Raw genomic sequence first — 14,073 nt, forward strand, 5'->3', positions numbered from 1 at the left:
CCACATGGGGGAAGAGGCCCTTTATGTGTCCTGAGTGCGGGAAGAGATTTACCCAGGCCTCCAACCTGCTGACCCACCAGCAGATCCACACAGGAGAAAGGCCCTTCAGCTGCCCCCTGTACGGGAAGGGCTTCACCAGCTCTACCAATCTCCGGAGGCACCAGTGAGTTCATGTACCATCGCAGCGGGATTGAAGGCGCGATGGCTGAGTGGCAGTATCAAGTGGACTATCAACCCAGTTCCGGGGGCTCCCAGGTTTGAATCCCAGTGCTGATGGTCCGATACAGGGTATGGGTTGAAATTGCTGAGTGAGGCAACACTTCCTCCGGATTAAGGCTGTACCAAGGATCCAATTACAAAGAGACAACTTGGTGGTGACCAATAGTAAAGAAGTGAGGTGAGTTGGGGGGTGGTGGGGTAGCGTCTGCGCTTTGACCTTGAGCTGTTTAAAAAGCTGCTCCTTTTTCTCTGCCTTTTTGCTGAGGGGGTTTGAAGCTGGTAACAAAGTTGGATCTCAATAAAAGTTACCTGAATTTACCCCCTGGCTCAGACTCTCATTGAAAGCTTTGAGCTCCAACAGGTTTTTGTTTTAAAGCTGCTCATTTCTTTCAGCCTCCTGCACTAAGTTTCCAATGTCGCGTATCAGATGGAGCAGTGAATGAGCAGCCAGTTTCATTAGAAATTGTCAATTTTTCAGGAGTGCAGAGTGTGTCATTTCATCAGCATTGTAAAGTTTCCTGGCAGCATCGGGAGGTGTGGGCTGTGTTCACCAGAAACGATGTGGAGGAGCTGATGGTGAACTCGCCTGGATGGAAGTTAAAAATCACACAACACCAGGTTATAGTCCAACAGGTTTATTTGGAAGTATGAACTTTTGGAGTGCTGCTCCTTCAGCGGGTAACTGTGGAGCAGGATCATAAGACACAGATTTTATAGCAAAAGATCACAGTGTCATGCAACTGATAGGATATATTGAATGAACCAAGATTGTTGTTAAGTCTTTCACCTTTTAGAATGCGTTGCAGGTTTCAGTTCATTAATCTGTAAATCCCAGAACATCTTTTGATTCACGTTCTCAAGATGACTTAAGTTTTTTTTTTAAAATAGTGACAACTCAGCCGAGACATTAAAGGTGTGAGGTTCGAGTCTGTCAATGTCTCAATTTTGAATGAGACTGGTTCTATTTCCAAAGTAGGAATTTCTAAAATATTACATGGATTGACTGCCTGCAGACTGTGCACTTTTCGAGCAAAATTGAATGTATCTGCAAACATAATTCTGCCAATACAAATTTGCCCAAAAAGTGATATGTGAGTGTGTGCATGTGAGTTTATGCATGAGTGCACATAAGAGTGTGATGGACTATATGCCTGTGAGTGTGTTGGGGGTGTATGTGTGCATGTCTGAGAGAGCACGTGTGTATGAGTGAGGTATGAATAAAAGTAAGGGCTTGCGTTTTGCTAAAGCAAGGACAGTCAGGACTTGTACAGTTAATGGTAGGGCCCTGTGTCATGCTGTAAAAGAGAGACATGGCGGAGTTCAGGTACACACTTCTTTGAAAGTTGCATCGCTGCTAGACAGGGTGGTCAAGGCGGCATTTAGCATACTTGCCTTCATTGTTCCCCCCACTGAGTATAGGTGTTGGGACATCATGTTGAGGTTGTACAGGATGTTGGTGAGGCCACTTTCAGAGTACTGAGTATGGTTCTCGTGTTCCTGTAATAGAAAGAATACTATTAGAGAGGGTTTGGTAAAGATTTGCCAGGATTGGAAGGGTTTGAGTTATAAGGAGAGGCTGGGACTTTATTCACTGGAGCACAGGGGGTTGGGAGTTGACATCATTGAGATTGATAAAATCATGAGGACTGGAGGTAAGGTGAACACCAAAGGGCTCTTCCTTCGCGTAGGGGAGCTCAAGACTAGGGGGCATATTTCTTTAAAGTGAGAGGAGAGAGATTTAAAAGGAACCTGAGGGACAACTTTTTGATAGAGGGTGGTTTACACGCGGAATGAACTTGCTGAGGATGTGGTCAATGCAGGTACGTTTACAAAGTCTAAACGACATTTGGATGGGTACATGAATAGAAAGGTTTAGAGGGATATGGGCCAAACGCAGGCAAGTGGGACCAGTTTAGTTTGGGAACCCTGGTCGCCATGGATGAGTTGGACCTAAAGGTCTATTTCTGTGCTGTCTATCTCTCTGAACCAGAAGTGATCTTATTGAAACCAGTAGAATTCTGAAAGGGGCTTGACAGGATAAATGCAGATAAAATGCTCCTTTGTGGTGGGAGTCATAGAATCCCAACAATGTGGAAACAGGCCATTCAGCCCATCTATTCCACACTGGCCCTCTGAAGAGCATCCAACACATACCAACCTCCTTACTCCATATTTCCCATGGCCAATCCACCCTAAGTTTCACATCCCTGGTCACTAAGGGTAATTTAGCACAGCCTATCCACCCTAACCTCTACAGACTAATCTATAAATTACCTTCTCAAAAATGTAATTTAAAAGTAGAGTTTTTCTCTAAGAAAAATGTTAGTCTGACTCAACATTCGGGCGCAGACAGGATTCACACCTATTGTTAGAAAAGCTCTGCATTTGAATGACATTCTTGAGAAGGTAACAAAAAACAAGTTCTGGGATTGACAAATCAAAGAGCAGAAACCTATTCTAAAAGATGAAGGATTTAATCTAAAATTGTTTGATGTGTCACACTTCCATGACACTAGACTCCTTTGGATATAAATTGTGATCATGATCTCATTCTCCACAACCACCTGATGAAGGAGCGGCGCTCCGAAAGCTAGTGCTTCCAAACAAACCTGTTGGATTATAACCTGGTGTTGTGTGATTTTTAACTTTGTCCGTGGGAAACACATGAGTTGTGGGACTGGTAACAGTTCTTATTTTGTGATTTATTCCAAGTGAAATTTCTCCTCTTGTATGCACAGGTGAACAGTTTAGCTTTTGTGCTTTGTGTGAGATCAGGCGAGCAGCTTTTAAATCCTTATGTTAAGCAACAGAAGTAAACTGTTGATCAGCAATTGTATTCCGAGAGTGGTACTTCCAGCTCTGGTAATCCTGTTGCATCAACAGAGAGAGGGTGAGGATGTCACATCTAAAGAGCAGACAGAAAAGTTATTTCACTTGTTGAGTCGGTTCCTCACTCAGATGAGACTGGATAGTGCTTTTAATGGATCATAATTAAATGCTTCAATGGAACACCTTAAATTCAAAGAATTTTGAAAGGGCAAACAAACAGTAACTTTGAATAGAGATGTTCTTCCATTTCTAACCTTGGTTGACCCATATGAAGCATTTTTACTGATAGCTCCATAATCATGTTCCTGCTGGATTTTTTTCAGGGCAAACAATTTCTGGTGGGAGAAATTTTGCATCCTGGGAAGGCGGGTAAATTAGAAAAAAAGCTGTTAAAAGCATTTGAACTGTGGGCCCACGAGTTCTTGTGGGAGCAGTGCATTTGCCAAAAACTTTTCTGAGGAATTCTGTTTAACTGTTGGACCGAAAATAGTTTCCCCACTGAATGTTAAACAGGTATTGAGAACGTTGCGCATTATAGAGTGTGTTCCTGAGGACCGGAGGAGGATTGAATTTGCCAACGTGAACCACACTTTGCAGAGAGACGATATTTCTCCAGATGGAATAGGTTGATGGAAGTCAACAATTGTCAGATTATTTCATGAAAATAACAGCTGGTATGGGGATCCCAGAAGAGGGGCGTCTGTAATGAGCACACAGAAACAAACCCTGCAGTCCAGGCTAACCAGATATCCTAAATTAATCCAGTGACCCATTTGTCAGCATTTGGCCCATATCCCTCTGAATTCTTCCTATTCATGTCCCCATCCAGATGCATTTTTTTCCTTCGGAGAATACTTGGGTGAAAGCCAAGATATGCAATATCTCAATGTATAATAATGAAGCAGCTCATTTATTCTGAAATTATTTCAATTAGTTGGTCAATTGCCAAATAATAGCTGCATAACTGTTGTCAATATTGATACCCAGGAAAGCTATTTGAACTGTGGGCCCACGAGTATATTTGAGTATATTTCCTTTGTAAAGATCTTATCCAAATTATAAAATGAATGTATTTTCATATGAAATAAAACTTGCAGTGTTTTATTAAATGGTTGAAAGTAACTTTGCACTTAATTGCTCCGTTTGGGATTAAACATTATGACTTAGATAAAAGTGATCTTTCATAATTTATGGTGAGTCTATTAACAAGCAAATGTTGCCATTTGCTCTCAAGTTAGCTCAGATTCAATTTGAAATTCTTGAATGAGTTGAATAAGGGGTAAAAAGTAAATATTTATTGCACTTTTCTGAAATTCTCTGCACTGCCATTGTATTTGGTTAAACAAAATATGTATCTCTTTTCGTAACTTTGATATCACCACAAATCCTAGGAACCCCACCCAGGACAAACATATAAATAGAAAGTAGGAGACAACAGCTTCGCTTCACTTGGAGGTCACCATTGATGTTACCTAGCCAGGTGATGAAACGTCTGGATATCAAACCTACTCTCAGCAAGCAAACCTATACCCTAAACATTCTACTTTGCTGAAAGACTGCACAATCTGCAGGGAGTCATTAGATGTAATATATTGTAAATTCCACTTTGAAAATAGATAATAGGTCACTACTTTTTGGATGTGAGCATAAGTGGTATAGTAAGCAAGTTTGCTGATGACACCAAAATTGGAGGTGTAGTGGACAGCGAAGGAGGTTACCTTCGATTACAATGGGATCTTGATCAGATGGGCAAATGGAATTTAATTTAGATAAATGTGAGGTGCTGCATTTTGGGAAAGCAAATGTTAGCAGTACTTGTACACTTAATGGTAAGGTCCTAGGGGGTGTTGCTGAACAAAGAGACCTTGGAGTGCAAGTTCATAGCTCCTTGAAAGTGGAGTTGCAGGTTGATAGAATAGTGAAGATGGTGTTTTGTATGCTTTCCTTTATTGGTCAGAATATTGAATACAGGAGTTGGGAGGTCATGTTACTGCTGTACAGTTGGAATATTGCATGCAATTCTGGTTTCCTTCCTATCAGAAAGATGTTGCGAAACTCAAGGGTTCAGAAAAGATTTACAAGGATGTTGCCAAGACTGGAAGATTTGAGCTATAGGGAGAGTCAGAACAGGCTGGGGCTGTTTTCCCTGGAGCGTCAGAGGCTGAGGGGTGACCTTATAGAGGTTTATAAAACCATGAGGGGCATGGATAGGATAGATAGAAAAAGTCTTTTCCCTGGGGTGGGAGAGTTCAGAACTAGAGGGCATAGGTTTACAGTGAGAGGGGAAAGATATGAAAGAGACCTAAGGGGCAACCTTTTCATTTAGAGGGTGGTACGTGTATGGAATGAGCTGCCAGAGGAAGTGGTGGAGGCTGGTACAATTACAACATTTAAAAGGCAACTGGAGGGATATGGACCCCATGCTGGCAGATGGGACGAGATTGGGTTGGGATATCGTGCACAGGGATGTGCAGGTTAGGTGCATTAGTCAGGGGTAAATGTTGAGCAATAGGGGTAAGGGAGTTGTGTGGGTGGGTAGTCTTTGGGCTGAGTGGCCTGCTCCCACACGGTGGGGAGTCTCTGAAGGGGAAGGAATTTTTGTAAATTGTGCAAGGCAATGCAGGCATAGTGCGGGGGCCTGCTGTTGGCCTTGCTCCGCCCCTTGCTCCTCCCCCTGTTGTTGAGCTGTCTAACAAACAGCTACACTTTCTCTGCCTTTTTGCTGGGGGCATCTGAAGCTGTAACAATGTTGGGGCACAATAAAGGTTACCTGAACGTTCTGCCAGACTCAGGCTCTCATTGAAAGCTTAGAGCTCCAAGCGGTTTTTGTTTTAAAGCTGGTCATTTCTTACAGTCTCCTGCACTAAGTTTCCAATGTTGTGTATCAGATGGAGCAGTGAATGAGTAGCTGGTTTCGTTAGAAGTTATAAATTTTTCAGGAGTGCAGGCACTGCATTGTTTCAGCGGCAGTTTACTGGCAGCACTGGGAAGTATGGGCTGTGTTCATTAGAAAGGAAGTGGAGGTGGTGCTGTTGGACTAGGTGGGACAAGGTTTAAAAATCACAACACCGGGTTATAGTCCAACAGGTTTATTTGGAAGCACTAGCTTTCGGACCGCTGCTCCTTCATTGGGTAGCTGTGGAGCAGGATCATAAGACACAGAGTTAAGAGCAAAAGATCAGTGTCATTCAACTGACATGGTATATTGACAAATGTAGATTGCTGTTAAGTCTTTCATCCTTTAGAATGGGTTGTTGGTTTATTTCATTAATGTGTACATCACAGTACTATTATTAAGTCATATTCTCAAGATCACTTAAGGTTTTTAAAACAGGTGACAGCTCAGCCCAGACAATGCATGAAATGTGTGACAGTATCACAATCTTAAATCGAACTGGTTCTATTTTCAAAGTAGGAATTTATAAAATATTACATGGATTGACTACCTGCATGTTGTGCGCTTTTTGTGCAAAATTGAATATATCTGTAAATATAATTCTGCAAATGCACCCCATCGTTGTGTGTGTGTGTGTGTGTGCGCGCACGCGAGAGAGAGAATATGTGTGCACATGCTTTGTAAAGGGAGTGTGATGGAGGAGAAGCCTGTGAGAGGGTGTGTGTACATCTGAGAGAAATTGTGCCATTTGGATACTTTAAATCCATCAGGAACAGCATCTTCATTGAGCATACTGTGCATGTCAGGTGAGGTGCCAGAAGACTGGAGGTTGGCTAACGTGGTGCCACTGTTTAAGAAGGGTGGTAAGGACAAGCCAGGGAACTACAGACCAGTGAGCCTAACGTCAGTGGTGGGCACATTGTTGGAGGGAATCCTGAGGGAGAGGATGTACATGTATTTGGAAAGGCAAGGACTGATTACGGATAGTCAACATGGGTTTGTGTGTGGTAAATCATGTCTCTCAAACTTGATTGAGTTTTTTGAGGAAGTAACAAAGAGGATTCAGGAAGGCAGAGCAGTAATGTGATCTATATGGACATCAGTATGGCGTTTGACAAGGTTCCCCATGGGAGACTGATTAGCAAGGTTAGATCTCACGGAATACAGAGAGAACTAGCCATTTGGATACAGAACTGGTTCAAAGGTAGAAGACAGAGGGTAGTGGTGGACGGTTGTTTTTCAGACTGGAGGCCTGTGACCAGTGAAGTGCCACAAGGATCGGTGCTGGATCCACTACTTTTTGTCATTTACATAAATGATTTGGATGCGAGCATAGTTAGAGGGAGAGGCTGAACAGGCTGGGGCTCTTTTCCCTAGAGTGTCAGAGGCTGAGAGGTGACCTTATAAAGGTTTACAAAATTATGAGGGGCATGGACAAGATAAATAGACAAAGTTTTTTCCCTTGGGTTGGGGAGTCCAGAACTAGAGGGCATAGGTTTAGGGTGAGAGGGGAAAGATATAAAAGAGACCTACGGGGCAATGTTTTCACACAGAGCGTGGTACGTGTATGCAATGAGCTGCCAGAGGAAGTGGTGGAGGCTGGTACGAATGCAACATTTAAGAAGCATTTGAATGGGTATATGAATAGGAAAGGTTTGGAGGGATGTGGGGCAGGTGTTGAGGGGCGGGATTAGATTCGGTTGGGATATCTGGTCGGCATTGACTGGTTGGACCGAAGGGTCTGCTTCCATGCTGTACACTTCTGACTCTATGCTGGTTCAGCAAAAGCCGCGCATGCTCTGTCTGCAGAAAGTGCAAACCCTTCTTCAAATGGACCAATGAGAAGCCAGACAAGGAGCCTGGTCCTCCTGCCAATCAGAGCTCCCCAATTGTCTGAATGTGGAAGATGGACCATCAGGTTCTGAAGCTGCTGCTCCTCTCCAAATGAAGATCGAGCTTCACCTCAGACTGCAACTTCCTTCCTCTATCCGCCATCTGAGAGTACGGCACTGTCTTTACCATTTCATTTATTCATTCTGGGGTTAATTTGTTGACTTGCAGCAACTGAAAAGAAAACGAGTGAATCAAGGGAGGGGACAGAATCGGGAAACGTTGGTCCAGGTCTGTGTCTCAACTGGCAAACACATGGCAAATGCAATCCCACAGTGTGAAGTTATAACCTCTGTTATGAAAAAATAACTGCCGAAAGGAGGTGCCTTGTTTAAATGGTGATATATTGGGATGTGGAGAAAGTGAGGACTGCAGATCCTGGAGATCAGAGTCGAAAAGTGTGGTACTGGAAAAGCACAGGAGGTCAGACAGCATCCGAGGAGCAGGAGAATCGACATTCCTCAGCAATGATGTGTGGATGTAAAAAGTGGTATCAGCATCCTTCCACACCAGTCACCGCCAGTTGTCAGACGGATGCAGCAAGCAATCAGCAAGGCAAGAGGTGTATTAGTGAGAGGAATTGAGTTCAGAAGTAGGGATGTCTTCTTGCAATTAGGGGGTCATTGAATATATTCAAGGCCAAGTTCATTTGATTTTAGAACAACCATGAAGTGGATGTTTCTGGGGGAAGGCAAGTAAAATGATTTTAAGACCAGTACAGAGCAGTTAGTCATACAGCACAGAACACACCCTTCAACCCAACTAGGCCATGCTGACTATATTCACAAACTAAACTAGTCCCACCTGCCTGTGTTTGGCCCATATTCCTCTGAACCTTTCCTATTCATGTACTTATCCAAATGTCTTTTAAACGTTGTTACTCAACCTGCATCCACCATTTCCTCTGGACATTCATTCCACACAAACCACTGTTTTAAAAAAAAAGGTGCTCCTCATGTGTTTTTAAATCTTTCTCCTCTCACCTTAATTTGCAGCCTAATCTTCAAACGACACATGCCATTCACCTTATCTATGCCCCTTGTGGTTTTGTAAACCTCGAAAAGAGAACAAAGAACCCTACAGCACAGGAACAGGCCCTTCAGCCCTCCAAGGCTATGCTGATCGAGATACTCTATCTAAACCTGCCGCCTATTTTCTAAGGATCTGTATCCCTCTGCTCCTTGCCCATTCATGTATCTGTCTAGATACATCTTAAATGACGCTATCGATCCCACCCCTACTGCCTCCGCTGGCGATGCATTCGAGGCGCCTACCACCCTCTGTGTGAAGAACTTTCCATGTATATCTCCCTCAAACCTTTACCCCCTCACTTTGAACTCGTAACCCTGAGTAATTAAGTCTTCCCCTCTGTGAAAATAATTCTTCCTATCCACCCGTTTACACCCCTCATGGTTTTTCGGCCTCAATCAGGACCCCCCCCCCAACCTCCTTATTTCCAAAGAAAATAATCCTAATCTACTCAACCTCAACTCATAGCTAGCGCTCTCCATAACAGGCAACATCCTGGTGAACCTCCTCTGCACTCTCTCCAAAAGTATCCACATCCTTTTGGAAATCTGGCGACTGGAATTGTACTCAGTATTCCAAATGCGGCCGAACCAAAATCTTATATAACTTTAACATGACCTGCCAGCTCTGTTACTCAATCTGTCTGATGATGGAACGCGTGTTGTATGCTGCCTTGACCACTCTACTGACATGCGTTGCCATCTTCAGAGAACAGTAGACCTGAACACCCAGACCTCTGTACATCAATTTCCCCCAGGACCTTTCCATTTACTGTATAGTTTGCTCTTGAATTGCATCTTCCAAAATGCACCAACTCGCATTTGTTTGGATTGAACTCCATCTGCCATTTCTCTTCCCAACTCTCCAATCTATATTCTGCTGTATCTTCTGACAGTCCCCTTCACTATTTGATATTCTATCAATCTGAATGTCATCTGCAAACTTGCTAATGAGGCACCCAATACCTTCATCTTTCAACCTCCTGTGCTCCAATGAAAAATGTCACAGCCTACCCACCAATAGGTGAGACTTCTGTCTGGGTTCCAATGTCGAGTCAGCCTGACATTTTTGATAGAAAAGCTCTGCATTTAAATTACGTTCTTGAGAAAGTTACTGAAAACAGGTTCTGGGATTAACATACCAAAGAACAGAACTCCATTCTAAAAGATGGAAGATTTAATCTAAATTGTTTAATGTATCACATCTCCATGAACTGGACTCCATTGGCTATAAATGGTCTAACCATGATCTTATTCTCCACAACCACCTGAAGCAGCAGCAGCACTTCAGAGCGCCAGAGATCCGGGTTCAATTCCCACCTCGGGCAACTGTCAGTGTGGAGTTTGCACATTCTCCTCGTGTCTGCGTGGGTTTCCTCCCACAGTCCAAAGATGTGCAGGTTAGGTGAAGTGGCCACGCTAATTTGCCTGTCGAGTTAGGTGAAGGGGTAAATGTTGGGGAATGGGTCTGGGTGAGTTGCTCTTCAAAGGGTCGGTTTGGGCTGAATGGTCTGTTTCCACACTAAGTAATAAAATCTAAAATAAATCTAATCACTCCGAAAGCTAGGGCTTCCAAACAAACCACGTGATGGCAGCAGCGGGAGATGTGGACTATATTCACTAAAAACAGTTAAGCAGTTAGATAACACGTTCGAGTGGGAAGTGTATATAACATGATCTCACAACTCCTATACTCAATGCTATGAGCAATGAAGGAAAGCAAACCAAACACTGCCTTCACTACTCTGTCCACCTGAGACTCCAGCACTCCAAGGTCTCTTTATTCTGCAACATTCCCTTAACTATGTCAGTCCTGCCTGGATTGCTTGACCAAAATGCAAACCTCTGATTTCTCTAAATTAAACTCCAACTGACACTCCTCGGCTCTTCAGCCGATCCCATAAATTCTAATTTATAGTGAACTCTTTCCTCTCTTATTCCCTGGAAGCTGAAAATCTCCATCCCACACTCACTCCCTCCATTTTCACTTTGCTTATAGCGGAAGAATGTAACTGAGAAACTTATCAGCCATGATTGAATGGAATGAGCAGACCTGGTGGCCTAATTTCTGCTCCTATGTCTTGTGGTCTCTTGCTGTCATGGAGACCGAGAGAGAGAATTGGGACCAGCATTGAACCGATCATGACTGGATATGGATCTACCTGCATCTAGGTGGATGGGCTGAGACTTTTTCACTGGCGCATAGGAGGTGGAGAGGTGACGTTATCAAGGTTTACAAAATCATGAGGGGAGAGATGAGGTGAATGACGGGTGTCCTTCCCCTTGGGTTGGGGTTTCAAGATTAGGGAGTAAATTTTGATGGTGACAGGAGAAAGAGATTTTAAAAAGACTTGAAGGCCACAAATTATTTTTATACAGAGTGGTTCACATGCAGACTAAATGTCTAGAGGAAATGGTGGATGCAGGTACAGTAACAACATTTAAAAGATATTTGGATAAGTTCATGAATAGGAAAGGTTTGGAGGGATATGGGCCAAAATACTGGCAGGTGGGACTGGTTTAGTTTGAGAACATAGTCAGCATGGACTAGTTGGACTTAAGGGTCTGTTTCTGTGCTGTATGGCTCTGTAACTCGGTTCTATAGTAGTCTTAAAACCATTTTCTTGCCTTCCCCATAAACATTCACATAAAAATCAGATGAACTCAGCCTTGAATATATTCAATGACCCCCTAACTGCAGGAAGACATCCCCACTTCTGAACTTAATTCCTCTTGCTAATACACCACTTGCCTTGCTCATTGCCTGCTGCACCTGTCTGACAACTGGCACAGAAGGACACTGATGCCCCTCTGAACATCCACGCATCATTCCTGATGAAGGGCTCATGCCCAAAACTTCGACTGTCCAACTGCTCGGATACTACTTGACCTGCTGTGCTTTGCCAATTGTGGTCTTCTCTACATCGGGGAAACCGAGTGTAAACTCGGGGAACGGTTTGCTGAGCATCACAGCCGGATCCACAGAGGCTGAGCGGACATCCCAGTCTCCACCCATTTTAATGCCCCTTCCCACTCCCCTTCTGACATGACTATCTTTGGCTTCCTCCATTACCACAACAAACCAAACCACAAATTGGAGGAACAAAACCTCATCTTCTGTCTGAGCAGTCAACAGCCCGGAGGACTCAACACTGAGTTCTCCAATTTCAAATAATCTCCCAACTCACTTCCCAGCCCCTTCACTCTTCCCTGCCAACTAGATTCCTTCCTCCCATTCACCAACCAGGTCGTACCAGGTTATGGGGATAAGGCAGGAACACGATACTGATTGAGGATGATCAGCCATTATCACAATGAATGGTGGTGCTGGCTCGAAGGGCAGAATAGCCTACTCCTGCACCTATTGTCTATTGTACCCTCTACCTGTCTCCACCTATCCCCACTTCAATACCATGCCCCCAGCACACCCTTGTTCCACAGCTCTCCCTATACCCACCCACAGTCCTGAACAAGAGTTACACCAGATACATCGACTTCTCCACCTCCTAATACTGCCTGGCTTGCTGCATTCTTTCAGTCTCCTGCCTGTCTATTTTGCCAATTGAAAACAAAGGCCTGGACTAACTTTTCCAGAGTCTGTCCCCTCGCTGGATTCACTCCCATTCCTTTCAATTGCTCCAAGTCAACAACTGAACCTCAGAATGAAGTGTAAATGGAAATGGGGGTGAGAAAAGAGAGTGCTGTACTCTCAGATGTTGGACAGAGGAAAGAAGTTGCAGTCTGAGGTGAAGCTCAATCTTCATTCAGAGAGAGGAAGAGCAGGAGCTTCAGAACCTCATGGTCCATCTTCCACATTCACCAATAGGGGAGGTCCGAATGGCAGGAGGACAATTCTCCCTCCGGTCCTCCAGTGCTCCTTATTTGTCCAGCAAACGTAGGTCTCGCCCCTTTTATGTCGACAGTGAGGAACACGCCCAATGTTTTGGTGACACCGGCAAACATGTGCTGCTTGTTGACACTGAGGAGTGTACACAATATGCACTGTAGCAATGCTGGTGTTATTGACAGATTTTAAGTGTCCAAATTCCTATGGGAGAACAAAAAGGGTAGAGCCATATTATTTTTCCATGTGGCTCAATATTTGATTGCTTTTACATTTGTCTGGCTGCTCAATGTTTTTATGTCTTTTCCTCAATCTGCTCTGTAGCAATGCTGGTGTTATTGACAGATTTTAAGTTTCCAAATGCCTATCGGCTAACAAAAAGGGTACAAACATAATTTTTTTCTCCTCCATGTGGCTCGATATTTGATTGCTTTTGCATTTGTGTGGCTGCTCAATGTTTAAGTCTTTTCCTCAGTGTTGGGGTGAGATTCACAACTAGAAGGCATAGGTTTAGGGTGAGACCACAAAGATATCTGAGGGGCAATGTTTCCATAAGGAGGGTGGTGCGTGTATGGAATGAGCTGCCAGAGGAAGTATTGGAAGCTGGTATTTAAAAGGTATCTGGCTGGGTATATGAATAGGAAGGGTTTAAAGGGATATGAGCCAAGTGCTGGCAAAGGGCACTAGATTAATTTAGGATATATGGTAGACCTGGACAGGTTGGACCGAATGGGTCTGTTTCCGTGCTGTACATCTTTATGACTCTAAATAATAAAAAGTCTACTTTTCCAAATAACAAACTATATCCATGTTAACAAGGCTTAGTGCACCACATACTTTATTAACCATTCTCAACAGGTCCTGCCCCTTCAATGACTGAGGAACATATACATGCTGGGGCATAATCTCCTTCACTAGTATCTCCACACTACCCTCAGCAATTGCACAAGTAACAGCAAAGAGTAAACAGCACAAGGATTAAACAAACAGTGAGGGGGTAAACAGCACAAGCCCCAATAAAAGCAGATGTAAAGTGAGTGTAAAATGTCACTATGACAGGACAGGCCCCACATTCCTTCCCCTCCGTCCCCCCCAACCTGCCTCACCTTTCACCTCCCGGGCCCAGTACCTTCCAGGTGGCCCCAGAGTTGACACAGGGGCCGCCCCACGACCAGTAGAACTCCACCACCCAGGCGGCCGACGGGTTCCCAAACAGGCCCTTAACCCCATCCGCCTCCAGAATGGTCACCGGCTCCTGCCTGCTGTACAGCCGGGCGGTGTGGCCGTGACACAGCAGCTGCACCAGGAAGGCGGCGGTGCCCAGTGACGGGTGTCTGCCCCGGGGCCGCACGGCGCCATTTTCCTAA

At 44.2% G+C, this 14,073-nt stretch overlaps 1 long non-coding RNA gene across 1 annotated transcript; it reads right to left on the reverse strand.

The window, feature by feature from the left end:
- Positions 1-838: 838 nt before the first annotated feature.
- On the reverse strand, positions 839-14,073 carry LOC140460699 (uncharacterized). The gene is made up of 2 exons (XR_011954295.1): positions 13,813-14,073; positions 839-1,716 (listed from the first exon to the last, which is right to left on the reverse strand). It is a non-coding gene; the product is annotated as an uncharacterized lncRNA (long non-coding RNA).

This window comes from Chiloscyllium punctatum, chromosome 36 (assembly GCF_047496795.1).
Source record: "Chiloscyllium punctatum isolate Juve2018m chromosome 36, sChiPun1.3, whole genome shotgun sequence".
Classification (NCBI taxonomy): domain Eukaryota; kingdom Metazoa; phylum Chordata; class Chondrichthyes; order Orectolobiformes; family Hemiscylliidae; genus Chiloscyllium; species Chiloscyllium punctatum.